The 17,496-nt window shown below is 43.4% G+C and overlaps 1 long non-coding RNA gene across 1 annotated transcript in view; it reads left to right on the top strand.

The window, feature by feature from the left end:
- LOC117043394 overlaps positions 1-17,496 on the top strand; it is a 170,856-nt gene that overhangs the window by 32,559 nt on the left and 120,801 nt on the right. The window contains exon 2 of the long non-coding RNA XR_004426182.1: positions 3,260-3,369. This is a non-coding gene — a long non-coding RNA (uncharacterized LOC117043394). The remainder of the gene's footprint in view (positions 1-3,259; positions 3,370-17,496) is intronic.

The following is a 17,496-nucleotide window of genomic DNA, read 5'->3' as shown; positions in this document are numbered from 1 at the left end:
CTGCACTTGTAGTTCTCTGTTTTAATCCTCTACGTTGCAGCTTCACAAGAAATATAAGCCACTGGAAGTCCTTTAAGTTATTGTGCTGTTTTTGCTTAACTCGTTTGTTTCCTTTGGAGTTAGGTTTGCTGAATCATTAGGAATTGATTTTCAGGTGCTTGGAATACTGTCCAAAATGCTCACTCTGTGTGCTGCACAAAATATTCCTGACTAGTATTTTATGGAATAAAAATAGGAGTCAGGAATCTTTGAATAGCACACAAAGTCCCCCCCCCCAACAAAAAAATCTAAACAAACAAGAACTATCCAGCCGTGTGGATATTGGAGGTTTATCATTTTAATTATAATATCAAACTTTAAGGTGAAATCCAATCTTACCTCGAATCTAACTTTTATCTAATTTAGTTAGACAAAGTGTGATTTTAAAATTAAAATTCTACATTTCCAGCATCCTTGTTACATGGCTATGTAGATGAGGCTGAAATAACTGATCTACTCTAGGGGATAATAATTGAACATGTATGTCAGTTAACACTTGCCTTTGGAAAACCAGCTGGCTCATTAGTGGGTACAGTCAGCTTCAGACATTTGCTCCATGTGTGGAGGTTGTTGGGGCAGAGCTGGAAAGATGTGCATAAGGCCAGGTTCAGGGAGCTCAGCCTCTTTAATCACCTGCATGGAGTGATTAAACAACTAATGCATGGAGGAGACTTGTGAGTTCCAGTCCAAAGCTATTCATCCTGATCCAGGGAAAAAGGAGAGGCACTATCATAAATTAGCGAGAAGTAAGGGAAGCTTGAAGCTGGCACTACAAAAGCAACACACACAAACACAAACACAAACACAAACACACAAGCTACAGAAAACATGCACCTAAAGAGAAGCAAACTGATACTGAATTGCTAAGGTATTTTTTATTTTTATTTTGCAGAATAAAAATAAATTAACACCCCACCCACGCAATTATAAGATGTTTGACTAAACATGTGTCCTTAAAATGTTAACGTACATATGTATAGAAGTTTCAAAGCTATAAAACAGACATTTTCCTTACTAAAGATGTCCATAATGGCATTTATAATTATTTATTTTCAAAACTAAAACCTTAAAATTGCCAGAGGGCAGGAGGAGTGGTGTCAAAAGAGTTAAAACAAACAATTTTTTTCCTAACTTTACATTGCAAAAAAAAATAAAAAAAAAATCGGTTTAGAAATTCAGTACCAGTTTGCTTCTCTCTCTCTCTCTCTCTCTCTCTCTCTCTCTCTCTCTCTCTCTCTCTCTTGTGTGTGTGTGTTTTTCTGCAGTCAAGCATTCATCCTTTACCAGACAGGATATTTTCTTCACTGTGTAGCAATCTTCTGAGTGCCTGCAAATAGGTGATCTGTATGGGGAAACCTGATTTTTTTGCATGCAGATTGCTATTGTTGTTATCACAGCAAATAATGTTCCAATGAGTCTTCAATCAGATACCGCCCGAGAGTTATGCGTAGGACCCAGCTGAAGCGCTGCCTTCTCAGCCTCCCATCATTCACAGCACACTTACCGCAAAAGCTGTGCTTTCATACAAACAGCAACAGACCATGCTTCGGTCTCATGTATATGCAATGTGCCTTTAAAATATTGCTTTCCTCCAGTTTAATAGGCTTCTGTGTCAATCTCATTAGCCTATGTGGAGCCATAGCAGCGCTATTCTGTTGAGCGAAGCAAAAGGACAAATGCATCTCTCCATATGTTTAAAGGCTTGATAAAGGCAAGGTTATTTCCTTAATGGGTACCGATCCTTTGTTGACGTTCCCACAACCTGGTAGGCAGGTCATGGTATATACCTTCCCGTCAGGGTGGGAGCCAAACAGCGTGGAAAAAGCTGTAAGCTGGATTGGGTGAGCGAGATGGGGAAAAGAGAGAGCTTGAGCTCTTGGAGCTGACTGACAAGGAGCAACTATGTGGAGCTGCAAGGATATTGCTTTTGGGGGAGAGGGGGATGTTGATGCTGCATTAATGCTAGCGTAGCCTCTCTCTGTGCTTGCCCTATCCCCTTTCCCCGCCCTCCTTTGACTTACCTGATGCATTGGCAGCAATGGCACAAGGTGGCTATAGCTGAAACGGCAGCTGCTGAATAGCGGGCAGGAGAGTTTTTGTAACCTGGCCCCTCAGAACATGCCTGGTACTTATTTGCACACCAGAGTTTATTTTGGTGCTTCCGGGACATCTAAATTATAAATAACACAGTTGCGTTTCATTTGGTTCTTTGTACTGAATGGATGGGGGACCTTTTCCTGGCAGAGGGCTGCATTCCCTTGCAGGCAACTTTCGGGGGCCTGCATGCAAGTGGTGGGTGGGGCCAGGGGCTAAAAAGTAGGCGGAGCAATTGACACTGAACTGTGCTTCCCTTTGAACTGAGGCTTGTTCCCCCATTCCAGCCACATAAATGTCAGAGCCCTGCTCTCCACCTACAAGATGGAGCAAAAAAGCATCGCCATAGTCCAAGCCATTGCAAAAGTACTTGAGGGAGGACACAGGTGCTCCAAGGAGAGTCCCAAGGGCTTGGAGAACTGCATTTGACCCTCGGGCCTAAAGTCTCCCTCCCTGCTGTGATGTGCAAGCATGCGCCTCACCTGTTTATGTTTGTTTGAAAACCTGTTTGCGGGCCATATATGTAAAACTGTATTGTATTTAGGTTGGGGGTGGTGGGGGGTGGTCTCCCATGAGATCTGGAACTCTGCTTTTTCAGGCTGCCTTCGGGCTCGTCAGTGAACATGAGTAGGTTTGGAGTGCTGCCACCCAACACAAATCTCCTCCCCTCCGCCTGAGATCATCCCATGGCATCTGAAAATATTCTTAATCTGATACTGTCCAGTCCAAGCAAAATTTGGAACACCCCGTTCTACCAAATGGTGATAAAACAACAACAACCAAACATGCTTTCCGTTTCTTTTGCATAAAAGCGGCCGTAAAAAATAAATAATGTTTCCACACCTTCAGAGTCAAATCCTATAAATCCTGTACAGGACATTTGTTTGACTTTTGGCTCTGCTTGGTTCTCTCATGCTCCATTGCTGCATTCAGCTGAAATAAGTGCTATGTGGGACCTTCATTTTTTTTACTTTCTTGTTTTATGTGAACACCACATGCACTTACACATTTCTCTCTCTCTCTCTCTTTTTTTTTTGCATAGGGGTATGGGTGGGTGGGTGGGTGGGGCTTCTTGCCTTTTGCTATGAAATCGTTTTCCCCCATTTCTATTCATTCCTCATCTTAGGGTTTCTCATCCTCTGACGTGCGAATGTAACTGCCACAAGTTCACCCACTGCATCTTCTTGTGAATGCCTGCAACGCACACAAGGCTCAGACATTATGGGGACAACTCAGGTACAGTTAACCTCCCGGGACAAATGCTTCTTTATGCACTGAAGTCGTGAAAGTGTGCAGTTGCCCAGAAAATATGCAGTAACTAGTACTTGGGAAATGGTCACTTGCGTTGGTTTAACTCGGTTGCTCTTGGTTTATGTCGAGCAGCCTAAAAATGGATGGGCTGAGGCTGTTGGAACTAGGCAGTTAAAAGCGAATGTGTATACTGGTTAGACTGCTGGTTCAGAACTATGCTAGCATGTCTCCAGTGACTGTGGGGTGGGAAGTCCATGTGCATTTGTTCTCAGGATTGTTTATGTAGCACAACTGCTGCTGCTGGGCAAATGTGCTCAACACAGCTCAACACCTATAGAACAGTAAGCAAGGCCTGTCCCTTGTTCATTACAGCAGGGGTGGGTAACCTTGGGCTCTTCCTTATGAAGCTGGACTCTCATCTGCCCCAGCTAGCATGGGATGATGGGAGTTCTGGTCCAGCAACATCCGGAGGGGCCATAGGTTCACTACTGCTGCGCTAGTGGGATGGTGAGAAAGGAGAGGGAGAAGTGCTATATGTGAGCTGCAGCAGGTGAGAGGAGGAATCTCCTGGCGACTCAAGCACCTTTAGTTAGAGTTGCCATATGTCGGGAATTTCCTGGATATACATGGAGTACTGCGGTCGTAAGCAGCGTCCAGCAAGAAATCAGCAAATGTCTGGGAAAATCCGGACGTATGCAACTCATGTTGGCAGTCTCGTTTTTCTTCCTCTTCCAATTTTCCTGAAAAACAGCTTAAATAGATAAACAAAAAAGCATTCATACTTAATCTGGGACATATTATTACAGCCCTCCCTCCTCATCTCCCAAGTGGCATTGCAGCTGTACAGCAGTGTGAAGCAGGCTGGGTCAAGATTTGACTAAGGTTACCCAGTGAGCTTCAAAGTCGAGTGGGAATTTGAACCTGTATTCAATTTCCAGTACTGTCTATCCACTGCTCTGCCATGACTCCCCAGAGCTAAATCCACCAGCAAGCCAAGAATCATGGCTTTTAAAGCAAAGCAAGGGGGTGGGGAGTGGGGAGAAGCATCTTAAGGAGCTCATGCAGGGTAACAAAGTCAGCCTGAAAAGGTCACCCAGTAAAGGTCAAATGAGACTTATCTGATTCCTCCTCCCCTGGGCTAATAATATCTTATAAAGAGGGAGAGTTTATATCAGTGAAAAGCCATAAGAGGAAAGGGTTATGTGCCCTCTTCCCTCCCATCTCCGATCTTAAGAGCAACCCAACATAGCTGCTAGTTATCAAACCAAAAATTTTGGGTGTTCCTAGTACCTGATTGTCATGTCTGGCTTGGTCCCGACTGTGGAGGATGGAGAAGTCATTATTCAGGTCCCCAACTTTGGCTGACATAGCCCAGCGGAAAGTTACCTAATGATACAGAGAGATGTGTTCCAAGTGCAACGGGTCTATGTTGGACTAGACCTGGGAGACCAAGGTTCAAATACTTTGTCAGCCATGAAGCTCACTGGGTGGCCTTGGGCCAGCACCACTCCTCAGCCCAAGCTGTCTCACAGGGTTATTTGTTGTGATAATAAAATGGGGGTGGGCAGGGAAGAACCACGTATGCAACTTTGAGTTCCTTGGAGGATATAAATGTAATAGTGAATAAACTAAACAATTGCACCAGAATGCAGGGAGCTTGCCCCCACACACTTGAGAGCAGCCAGTATCCCAGTATTGTTGAGCTTCGATTCTCAACCGCCCCAGCCAACATAGCCTATGGCCAGCGTTGATGAGAGATATAAACATTTGGAGGACATCAGGTTGGAAAAGGCTACTGTAAAATACCTGTCTGCATCTCCACTGCTCCAAAGTTTGAGTTGCACCATAGAACCATAGAATTGTAGAGTTGGAAGGGACCCTGAGGGGGGTCATTTATTCTAGTCCTACCCCTTGCAATGCAGGAATATGCAGCTGTCCCATATGGGGATCGAACCTGCAACCTTGGTGTTATCAGCACCATGCTCTAACCAACTGAGCTATCCCATGGCACCCCTGCTAAGCAGACTGCCAGGTCCCAGGGCTTCCCAAAACAACATTTATCCTCACTGCCCTATCTCTCTCCCCAACTCAGTTCAACATTTATGGGGAAAAGATTGTTCTCAAATTAGCTGGCTGATGGTGCGTTACTTTAATTTAGTTGGGCTGATTGTTTATGATGAAGTAATGACTTAAGTAATTAATCTATCTCATGCTTTTATCATAATTCCCCCACCCTTAACATTTTTGGTGCTGCTGAAGACTTTGATGCATTGCAAAAACCCAGAAACAAGTGCTCTGAAGCTCATATTTTTTTAAAAACCCCCACATATAAATAATACTACAGCAGCACCCCCTAGTGTGTGCTTAACAAAAGTGATAATGATATTGTTAATAAATTCCTTTTTGCGAAGCATGTGTGTGTTTATAAATCACAGCATCATTCATTCACGTGAGCAATTGAGCAGTCTAGTCTGATTACAGGGTTTGCTTTGTTTTAGGCTTTTAGCTTAAGAATGTTTTCAAAGCTGCTTTCTTTTATTCTTGTGTTTTATCTACACGAAACTTCTTGCAAAAAAATAATAACCAGATTTGTAAAAAAAAAAAAAAAAAGCTCTTGGAGACAGCATATTATATGGGGTAATTGATTAGCAGGATTTTGATCCTTGTTACGGTGGTGGTTGAATTCATTGTATTTCTGTTACTAGCTTTCTTTCATTATGATGTCAACGTAGTGTTGCACGCCACCCCCAATCTCCCAGCAGTGCCAGATTCCAAGGCTTCTGGGTGCTTACCCTAGGGTCTGTTTCCTTGGAATGAGGGACAGGGGACATTGTGTTGTCTTCAGGATATATGGTTTATTTACACAAGAAGGCTGATCGCCGAAGAATTGATGCTTTTGAATTATGGTGCTGGAGGAGACTCTTGAGAGTCCCATGGACTGCAAGAAGATCAAACCTATCCATTCTCAAGGAAATCGGCCCTGAGTGCTCACTAGAAGGACAGATCCTGAAGCTCCAGTACTTTGGCCACCTCATGAGAAGAGAAGACTCCCTGGAAAAGACCCTGATGTTGGGAAAGATGGAGGGCACAGGGAGAAGGGGACGACAGAGGATGAGATGGTTGGACAGTGTTCTCGAAGCTACTAACATGAGTTTGGCCAAACTGCGGGAGGCAGTGAAGGATAGGCGTGCCTGGCGTGCTCTGGTCCATGGGGTCATGAAGAGTCGGACACGACTGAACAACAACATAAGCTAAGTCTTGAGATGAAGGGGCTCGTGGCATTAGCACCCTAGGAGGTCTTGCTTCTCCCATAGCCACAGCCTTGGGTTTAAGAAGAATACTCTCAGGCTTCTGCCTGCTTCTAGCTCAGTTCTCTCTCAGCACCAGTCTGATGAGGGAGCGGCCCCTCATTTGCCTTTTTGTCACAGAGCAACCTCCATTCTGGCCCTTGCTTGGCTCATTCAACAACGTGACCCTCCATTAGATTTCAGCCCTTGTGGAAAATGATGGACTATATGGAGCTCGCAGAGATGACCGGGAAACTCCATGACCAGAGGGAGGACGCAGCGGAAGAAGACTGGAGGAAATTTAAACTATACTTAAAAAATTATTGTATGATTGATAATTAGATATAACTAGGAGAAAGTTAGGCTGTAGATGTAAGTAAGGATAAGTGGTTAAGATAGATGATTATAAGTTAAGAAAAATAGATAAGACTAGATTATTAGATATGTTTTGGTATAAAATATGATTTGGTAAGATGTTTAGAAGTTACTAAAGATGATTGACAAGGAACACAGGAAGAGGAGATAGGAGGAAGTCCAATACAATGTGAGGAAGGAATATTAGATATGAGATAGATATGTATGTTATTATGTTTGCTTTGTTTATTTTTATGTAATTGTAGATGTGTGTGTATTTTTTGTGTTAAAAAAATGTTTAATAAATAGTATTAAAAAAAAAAAAGATTTCAGCCCTTGTGGATCCAGGAATCAGAAGGGACTTAGACATCATGCAACCTACCTGCCGCTCCCCAAACTCACAAAAACAATACAGCAGCTCACACAAAATCTTTGCACTCTGCACACAAATGCTATGAAGTGTCTTATACATTTCAGAGGAACTGACCGTGAATGTAGCCTTATACTTTGAATATACAATGTCATCTTGAAAGACAGAGCCTGTATGCTAATGGATAACAATTCATCATAGGGCTGGATTCAAGTAACGTGTTCCGCTAGTGGAAGCCTTTGCAAGGATTTATGCAAATCTAACAGAGGTCCCCCCCCATTCTCCTCCCATGTGCCCCTGCACTTGCCCCCCCATCAGTTTTTTTGTTTTGTTGGGAGAACCAGAGAAGAGCACACAGTGGGAGGAGGGTGGGGGGTTCATTCCATCTGGCAGGCTGAAATGTTTTCAGGGACAGAATGATTTGCCACAGCGCTGCGTTGAATTCCTCCCATAATTTGCAATAAAAGTTCATTACTGCTAAGGATTTGTTTACAGGAAGGGCTCCTAAATTTTATTAGCAGAATAAGTCTTGATTTTACTCCACATTGCATATTATGCTGTTGATTCAGGGTGGGGGAAAAGTTTGACCCCCCCCCAACACGTACTGTTACTATATACAGCGGAACCTCGGTTTTCAAATGTAATGTGTTCCGGAAGACAGTTCGACTTCCGAAACATTCAAACGGTGGCCTGCAAATTTACAGAGAAAATAAAATTGAGAAAATGCAGTAGTAGCTCAGCAGAAGCCATTCGACTTCTGAGGAGCGTTCGAAAACGGAAGCATTTACTTCCGGGTTTTCGGTGTTCGAGTTCCGAAACGTTTGTCAACGGAGACGTCCGAAACCCGAGATACCACTGTATTTTTTTTATTCCTGACCTTCTTCCACAGAGTTCAGGTGTTACATGCCTCTTCCTCCCTCCTTTTATCTTCACAACAACCCTGTGAGGTAGGGTAGGCCTAGAAAGTGGCTAGCCTAAGGTGACACAATCAGTTCCACGTCTGAGTGACGTTTTGAATCCAAGTCTCCCCCAGTTCCAGCCCAACATTCCAGCCACTACCCTGTTCTGTTAGATATTGTAGTTTAGTTACCCGACTAATTTGTGATTTATTTATGCAACAATCATGTTACCATTTACCACCAGCTGGAACTTCCCATAGATTCCATCACATTTGACCAGATAGATTAGCTTCAGGAAGTTGGCACATGACCTTGTTTTGCAATTCCCTTTAACATTTTTGCCCCTTAGATTTGCCCAATCCTCCCCTGCAACAGCTCTAAACAGGTGTAAACCAAAATATATATTTCAGCACTGTTTTAGACTGCCATGCAATGGGATGATATGTGTTGTCGTCTTGCTTATCTCTGAACCAAGCCCCCCAAAAATTGCACTGTATTTCAGTTTTCAACACCAAACAAGCTCTAAACCATTTTTGTTTTCTTTGCTTTTGCTTACCAGTAATGGTTCTTTCCTCTAGTGAAGGTGACAATGGCCCAGGCTAGCATGTGGCAGTGTGCACACCCTGTCCCTGCAACTCCTTCCTGCGCCAATGTGTTAATATTTCAACCTCCAGAACCATGTGGGCAGAGCCAGTCGTGTGGATCCTTCCCATCTGATTGTTACTTTCTAAGGCAGACATAGGCAAACTCGTTCCTTCAGATGTTTTGGGACTACAAATCCCATCATCCCCAGTGTTATGTACTGAGCTGAATCCTAGAACAATAGGATCCAGAATGCAGCAGTCTGATTGGTCCGCAGGAGCAACCCAACCCAGCTCCAGGTGGAAGTGAATCAGTGACCTGATTGGCTTGCAGGAGCAGCCAATCAGGCTCCTGGATGAAGTGAATCCACAATCTGATTGGCCTTCAGGAGCAGCCCAGAATCAGCCAATCATGCGAGGCTGTAACGGATCAGCCCTTAGGGAGGGTATGGTCAGGAGCCCAGCGTGTTAGGAGTTAACATACACTCTAGGTGACTGGCGGCTCACTCGCAGGAGGCGGGACTTTTTGCCCTTTAAAAAGGGGAGAATGGCAGTTGGTCAGGAGGGTTAGAGGCTTTGGGGGGATGGGAGGAAAGGTCTTTACCATTGCTATATTATAACCAAGCTGAATTACATGAGAAGAAGATTTGTAACAGTAATAACCCTGGACATCCATGTTTTCAAGTTACCTAATAAAGTTAAATGTGTTTCAACGTTCGTTGACTCTGGCAGTGTATCCGTACCTTAAGAGGTGTGACTAAGAGGAGAGAACAAAGTTTTCCTGTGGAAGAGGAAACGGTTTACTTATTCTCCTGTCATACAGAGGGCTGGACAGTGAAGCCAAAGTTGCCACGTAGTTGCTTAAATGGAAGGCAAACTGCTGTAGTTGGGAACCCTGGTAGGGAGATCCCATAGGTGGCAAGAGGTTTTCAAACGTAGAGCCCTGAGGTACCCCAGAGACAACTCCCACATGAACACTTTAGGATTCATCCTAGTTGTCAGTGAAACCTAGGGAGAGTCACTGTTGGGGAAGCATTGAAGGGGAGGGATCGGGGATAGGATCCCTCACAGAGGCCCATTGTGTAAATAATGTATATATAGCAGACGTTTTGGGGAAAGATTCATTCTTTGCTACTACGAGCTGAATAAAGAGCATTAAATTCACACTTGACTCTGAATATATTTCACCTAGCTAACAGGACCAGTGGTCAGGGATGATGGGAGTTGTAGGGAGAGGAGGCAATGACCAGGCGAGAAAATCCTTGCATCCATTTCTCCGCCCATGCAGTTGTATGCTTCCTAGTGTTACCATAGCGAAGGAATAGGGAACATTTTTTTTTGCAGCCTGAGGGCCACATTCCATTCCAGGCAACTGTCTAGGGGCCACATTCTAGTGATGTGTGGTGTCAAAGGCAAAATTAGGCAGAGCAACATGTGCGGGTTTTACCTTTGTGCAACAAAGGTTAGTTTTTTCTCAGACCTGCCTATCCTCCTTTGAGACCAATAAGGACCATTATCAAACCAGAAACATGCAAGGAGGGTGCAAAGCAGGACTGGTGAAGGGTGTGTCTTGGGGAAATAACATGTGTGTGACCAGCGAGAGAGAGAGGGGGGCCTCCTGGAGGGCTTACCCCCAGGAGGAAGTTATTCCCATATCTGATTTAAACAAACACATTTCTATTCCCTCCTGCAGTTGTTTATCAGTTCCCTAGTTATAAAGCCTCTAATGCTATGTTACTACAGTGGTACCTTGGGTTACATACGCTTCAGGTTACATACTCCGCTAACCCAGAAATAACGCTTCAGGTTAAGAACTTTGCTTCAGGATAAGAACAGAAATCTTGCTCTGGTGGCGCAGCAGCAGCAGGAGGTCCCATTAGCTGAAGTGGTGCTTCAGGTTAAGAACAGTTTCCGGTTAAGAACGGACCTCTGGAACGAATTAAGTATGTAACCAGAGGTACCACTGTATGTATTTTTCTCTGTTGGGAGACTGACCATATTCTAAAGCTACCGCAGAGATTGTAATCAGCAGTAAGTGAGTGTGTCAGTTTAATCTTCAGCATTAAATGCACTTAGAAGATTGTAGAAATATTCACAAAGACCGAACAACAAGAATCACAGGATCGCAATGGCTCCCGATCAAAATATACTTCCCTAGAAGAGCTGAGAAATATCTTCTTCCAAAGCTTTTGCTCCTCCCCCCAACCCCCCCCCCCATTTCCCAGTCTAGTAATGATAATTGCTGCTGACTCCATTCCCATAGTTGATCAGGACTGCTTGTATGGACTAAAAAAAAGAGAGTCCTGTGTTAAATAGCTCTAAAGATGGCTTTGGAGTTGATTGATATGTGTGAAAATGTAGGTATAATGGAATGTACTCCATTAAGTTATCTATCAGCTGACAGAGAGTGTAAAACTGTTTCAACCTTTTAAAATAAGATAATAACTGGCACTAGCCAACGGTTCTTAATTGCTTGTTTCCACTTATGAATAAGAAGTGCCAAAGGCCTTTCTCATCCAACATCCTCTTTCCCACAGTGACCATTCAGATGCCTTTGGGAGGCCCAAAAGCAGGACATCAGCACAACAGCCCTCTTGTTGTTGCTGAGCAACTGGCTGAGGCCATACTTCCTTCCGCACTGGAGGTAACATACAGGCCCCTTGCCTAGTAGCCATGGGTAGCCTTTATTCTCCAGGAATTCATCTAACCCCCTTCTATAGCTGTCCATTACTATGTCTTGCGATAGCAGATTGCATATTTTGAATACGCGTTGTGTGAATACTCAGCTCTTGCCTGTCCTGAACCTCCCTCTGTTTGGTTTCCTTTGGGAGGAAGAGCAGGATACAAGTTCAGTAAAGTAAATAAAACCACTGGATGACCCCAAGTTCTAGTATTATGAGAGAGGAAGAAAAATTTGATGCATCTCTTATCATGTGCCCAACTTTGTAATCTTTTCTCCAGCCACCCCCCACCAACTGCCTTTTCCCCTCTAACTTTTCCTTCTCTACAATGTCCTTTTTGAAGTGCAGTGAACAGAATGGTGCACAATATTCCCAGTTGCATTGTGTGGTATTGTCAGTTTTGTGGAAGTTTTCAAATTATTCCCAACATGGAATTTGCCTTTTTTCACAGCCTCCACAGACCAGGTCAACAGCTGCATTGAGTTGTCCACCACAATGTCAAGATCCTTCTCCTAGTTAGTCACTGCCATCTCAGACCCCATCAGCACAAACTCCTGCTCTCCCAGAACATGTAGCTTTCAAAGGCCCCAAAACTGTTTCTTGAAAGTCACCTGTATTACAGGAACATGCAATTACTGAGGTGGCAAGCAGATCACAGCCTCCTGGCCATTTATTGTGGTGTGTCAGAGATTTGACAAGCCCTCTGTCTTTGTGGCCTCAGGCAACCAGCAAACCTAGGAAGATTATTGAGCCTCTGGTGGGTTGTCATGCATGCCGGATGGGTTAAAAGTTGCCAAGGTCTTCTAAAATGTGTAGCCAATTAGATACTGGAAATAATTTGGGGGGGGGGAGTCCAAAGTGCTTTAAGCATGCTCACTATTGTGACTGAAGTCGTGGCTGTCAAAACATGGCATTTTAGAACATTTCCCAAGTTGTTTTCGTGAGAATGGTGGTGGTTGTAGTCTGCCTTTCCTAATAATGGGCTGGAGGACTTTTGTTCAACCCTTTCCTGTTTAACTCTGACAGGCTAGCAGAGACAAGCATATCTGACACTATCTATTGCCAAGTCCAAATGCTTTCTATGCTAACGTCACACAGGTCAAGTTTTGCTGATTGTAAGCAACAATGTGATCATAAACTATTTTGTATACTAAGCAAACACTGAATCTACACCTTGTTAGGATAGGATCAATAATAACTTTAATCTAAAGATTTTGATTTAGGCATGCTCGTATTTTGTCCAGTTATCTAATACAATTCTCGAATTTCTTTGTGGAAGGGACTTGGCCATAGCTGTCAACATTTTCCTTTTTTTGTGGGAAGTTCCCTTATTATTGCATTGGGAAACAGCAGGGAGGGTTGACAGCTATGGACTTGTCTCTTCTTCCTCTTCAAAATTGGGTGGTTGATGTAGCTATAGCAGTATACACAGGGCTTTCTAAGCAGGGCAGGTCCCTACCCCAATAGGCTTGCAAATTCTAATTCAGCCTGAGGGACTGGCTGGAAGGAAAAGGAAAATGGGGCCAGGGTAAACACAGACAAAATACGCATTGTCTTTTGAGACAGATGGGTGCCAACAACATCAGTATACTTGGATTTAATTACAGTTGGCACGTTTTATATCAAACAATAAAATATGTATGGTATAAAAGGCCACCAAGTTGCACTTGCGTTTTATTTAAAAAAACAAAACCAAGCTGACCAGCAAAACATTCTGTGCTTAAGTGGGGAAGGGGTGGAGTCATGGGGGAGAATCTTTCACTTTTGAAAGCAACCAATATTTCATTCTGATACAGGATCAAATGTAGCCATTATTCCTTCCTTCCTTCCTTCCTTCCTTCCTTCCTTCCTTCCTTCCTTCCTTCTCTCTCCTTCCTTCTCAAGTGGGCAAGAATTCCTAGGGACATACAAGTAGTATATGAATATTTTTAGGATACAGTCACCCAGGATACAGGTTACTAGCCTGTTGTATATCATGAGCAGCATATTTTCAAGTGCCCGGAGGCTTTATGAGAATGTAAGAGCTTCTGAATATTCCAGGAACAAATTAAGAGTCTATTGAAACACTGGTAAGAGTAGCGTAGGAAAAGCAGAACATGAATCCAGGCATATAAAGAAATAAAATAGCATTCCAAAAAAGTACAAACAATCCTAACTCCTGTGTACTTTTTTGGAATGTTATTTTATTTCATTTCTTTTCTTTATATGCCATGAACATTTCTTAGAGACAGAACATCTAACCTACCATTTAGCTGCAATGTATAGTAAAACGTTTCGCAAGGCGAGTAGGAACTAGCTTGACAGATTTATTAGTGGGGGAAGCTCTCTTTCCCTTTGTGGGGTAGGAGAACAAAACTCTGTGTTCTAGAATGTTGTCATTACGTAACAAGGATTTGTTTGATATTGTCCTATTAACACTCATCGTTATGTAGATAAGATGGTAAGCTGACAATACCAAATAATAACTTGAAGCTCTTGCCTTGTGTGTGGGGGGGGTGTGAGATATCAAAAAGGGAACCATCTTGTAGCCTGCACGGTCCATTAAAGAAATGATTTGAGGCCAGATGCTCTCTTTTATTTCAGCTTGGAAAATGTAATTGGACGCTAAGCAGCAAGTTGAAATATTACTAGCCACATCTACCGGAATATTTAGAGACGGGTCAAGTGGAAAGACCAGAGCATGATCAAAAAGAGAAGGAGGCATGCATGCTACTAGTTGTGTTTCGAAGCCATCCCTGAACAAAGAATAACTTAGGTTGCACTCCACTGCGTACCTGGGAACGTGTGATATATGTATATATGCCACTTACAAATCCTTCCCCCGAAGGAAATTATTTCTAAGTTTGTATCGACACATAACGAATTAGCATATGACACCTTTATAATATGCTAATTCGTATGTGTTGATACAAACTTAGAAATAATTACTATAATTTGAATAGAAATACAATATAGCTCGCGATAGTGGGGAAAATGGTGCTGGAGCCTCAACTTCAGGATCTGTCCGTCTAGTGAGCACTCAGGGCTGATTTCCTTGAGAATGGATAGGTTTGATCTTCTTGCAGTCCATGGGACTCTCAAGAGTCTCCCTCCAGCACCATAATTCAAAAGCATCAATTCTTCGGCGATCAGCCTTCTTTATGGTCCAGCTCTCACTTCCGTACATTACTACTGGGAAAACCATGGCTTTAACTATATGGACCTTTGTCGGCAAGGTGATGTCTTTGCTTTTTAAGATGCTTTCTAGGTTTGTCATTGCTTTTCTCCCAAGAAGCAGGCGTCTTCTAATTTCGTGACTGCTGTCACCATGTGCAGTGATCATGGAACCCAAGAAAGTGAAATCTCTCACTGCCTCCATTTCTTCCCCTTCTATTTGCCAGGAGGTGATGGGACCAGTGGCCATGATCTTAGTTTTCTTGATGTTGAGCTTCAGACCATATTTTGCGCTTTCCTCTTTCACCCTCATTAAAAGGTTCTTCAATTCCTCCTCACTTTCTGCCATCAAGGTAGAATAGGACACGTTATAAGGTAGAATAGGAGACGTTATAACTGTATAGTCTGTCTGCAGTCTTAAACACGTAAGGAAGGTAGCATCACTGAAAAAAAGTGGGACCACTTCTGAGTAAAGATGCATGGAATTGCACTGTTAGTCTCCAATTTGTAATCTTTTGCAGGTGCAGCAGACCTTTGAACTCAGATGCATTTATTCTGAGTTCATGGAATGATCCTGAAAGGTTGCATGCACACACCACGTATGTTTGAATCACGTGACGTCCCCCAGAGAATCCTGGGAACTGTTGCTGGGAATTGTAGCTCTGTGAGGGGTAAACTGCAGTCCACAGTATTCTCTCTGGAGGAAGTCATGGGTTTTAAATGTAGTCTAAGTGCACACAGTGTGCGTGGAAGTCATAGTGGGCTGGAAAGAGTCGAGTGCTACTTCACAGGCTTCTATAGTTTCTAAACTCTATAGCATTCTGAACTCAAAACAGAACAAATCTGTGGAAGGCAGGAATATTGTCACGGCTCAACTTCGCTCGCTCATTCTTTAAAAAATCTGAAAAGGGAAAAAAGGAGCGGCTGAGGACTGACATGCCTCAGTAGGTTCTGTAAGTGACAGCAGTACTGAGTCAGGCACACTTGGTTGTACTTTTAGATTTCTCAAGTGTCGTAAGTTGCATTCTTCCCACATAAGCAAGGTTACCTACCGGTACCTGTTTCCTGACCATAAAGCTAACTTTAGCCGCAAGCACATTAATAAAGATAGAACCAGATACTTTATTGGCCTTGGGAAAACACCTGAGTAGTTTAAATATGCCAGACACCAAGGTATCTTAATTTAATTTTTCTATTGAGGCTTATCTAAATTGTGTGTGAGTAAAACAAATTAGCTATAGCTGGGATTTCTCTCTCTTTGCAATTGCCTTGGTTTTCGTTACCCTATCCTTTTCCAAAGAGTGTTTTTAAAAATAATAAATATTGATAGCAACAAAAATATGTATGTTCTGTACATTGGATTGGGAAGTGCAGAAAACTGTAGCTTTTGTACACTCCAGCAGGAAATGATGGGGGCTGGCTGTTACCTTCCTTCCTCTTTGAAATTTTGCCAGAGTTTTAGCGATATTTCCCTCCCTCTTATGATTATGATTTCCAATCACTTATTCTCCTTCCCACATTCTACCCTTGGCAGGCCCCTGTTGTGTATATTACTTTAACTATCCCTTATATTCGCAGTTAATTAGCAGATAAGGTCAAAGGAAAAGAAAGCTGTCACTGGAGTGCTTTCTCCCTCGCCTCTCACCATCCTTATGCTGAGACATTTATTGGAAAGCAAACATCTAAGTGAAGAGGTTTGTTTCCAAGCCTGGGGCATTTATTTGTCTACAACATTGAGCAGCCAGTGACCTTATGCTTGCTATTACAAATGTTTAATTATGCAGTTGTTGTGGGGCTGCAAACAGAGAAAGTGTTCCCCTTGCTACACCAGGGGTGAAAGGTTGCTTTGAGTGAATGGTTTATGGATTAATGCACACTTTATTATAGTCCTCTCAATCATGGGCTGAACATCGGAGTTGCTTTAGCTTATAATCAGCAATGATAGGCTTTAAACACTCTCTCTCTCTCTCTCTCTCTCTCTCTCTCTGTGTGTGTGTATTTGTCTACCTACCTACCTATGAAACCTTTTTGTGTATTCGTCATTTCTGCTACATCCTTGAAATTATTTGAATTCTAGCATGGGAGTTGTTTTTACGGTAGAATGAGACTTACCATGGACAATCCCAGCTCAGAGCATTCTTGTTGGGATGGAGATGAATGCTCAGAAACCCAGAGAAGCCAAACCTTGTTGAAGGTTCACTTAAATCAATGGACTTAGGCGCTTGATTTTGGTGGGGCTTAAGAACAGACTTCTCCTGCCAACCTAGCAGTTTGAAAGCACGTCAAAGTGCAAGTAGATAAATAGGAACCGCTCCGGCGGGAAGGTAAACGCCGTTTCCGTGTGCTGCTCTGGTTCGCGAGAAGCGGCTTAGTCATGCTGGCCACATGACCCGGAAACTGTACGCCGGCTCCCTCAGCCAATAAAGCGAGATGAGCACCGCAGCCCCAGAGTCGGACACGACTGGCCTCGGTCCTGTATACCTGAAGGAGCGTCTCCACCCCCATCATTCAGCCCGGACACTGAGGTCCAGCGCCGAGGGCCTTCTGGCGGTTCCATCACTGCGAGAAGCAAAGCTACAGGGAACCAGGCAGAGGGCCTTCTCGGTAGTGGCGCCCGCCCTGTGGAACACCATCCCATCACAGGTCAAGGAGATAAATAACTACCTGACATTCAGAAAATACCTGAAGGCAGCCCTTTTCAGGGAAGTTTTTAATGTGTAATATTTTTGTATTTGATTTTTGTTGGAAGCCGCCCAGAGTGGCTGGGGAAATCCAGCCAGATGGGCG

Source organism: Lacerta agilis, chromosome 3 (assembly GCF_009819535.1).
Source record: "Lacerta agilis isolate rLacAgi1 chromosome 3, rLacAgi1.pri, whole genome shotgun sequence".
NCBI classification, from domain to species: domain Eukaryota; kingdom Metazoa; phylum Chordata; class Lepidosauria; order Squamata; family Lacertidae; genus Lacerta; species Lacerta agilis.
The sequence above is the reverse complement of the archived record's forward strand: the minus strand, read 5'-3'. Positions and strand labels throughout refer to the sequence as shown.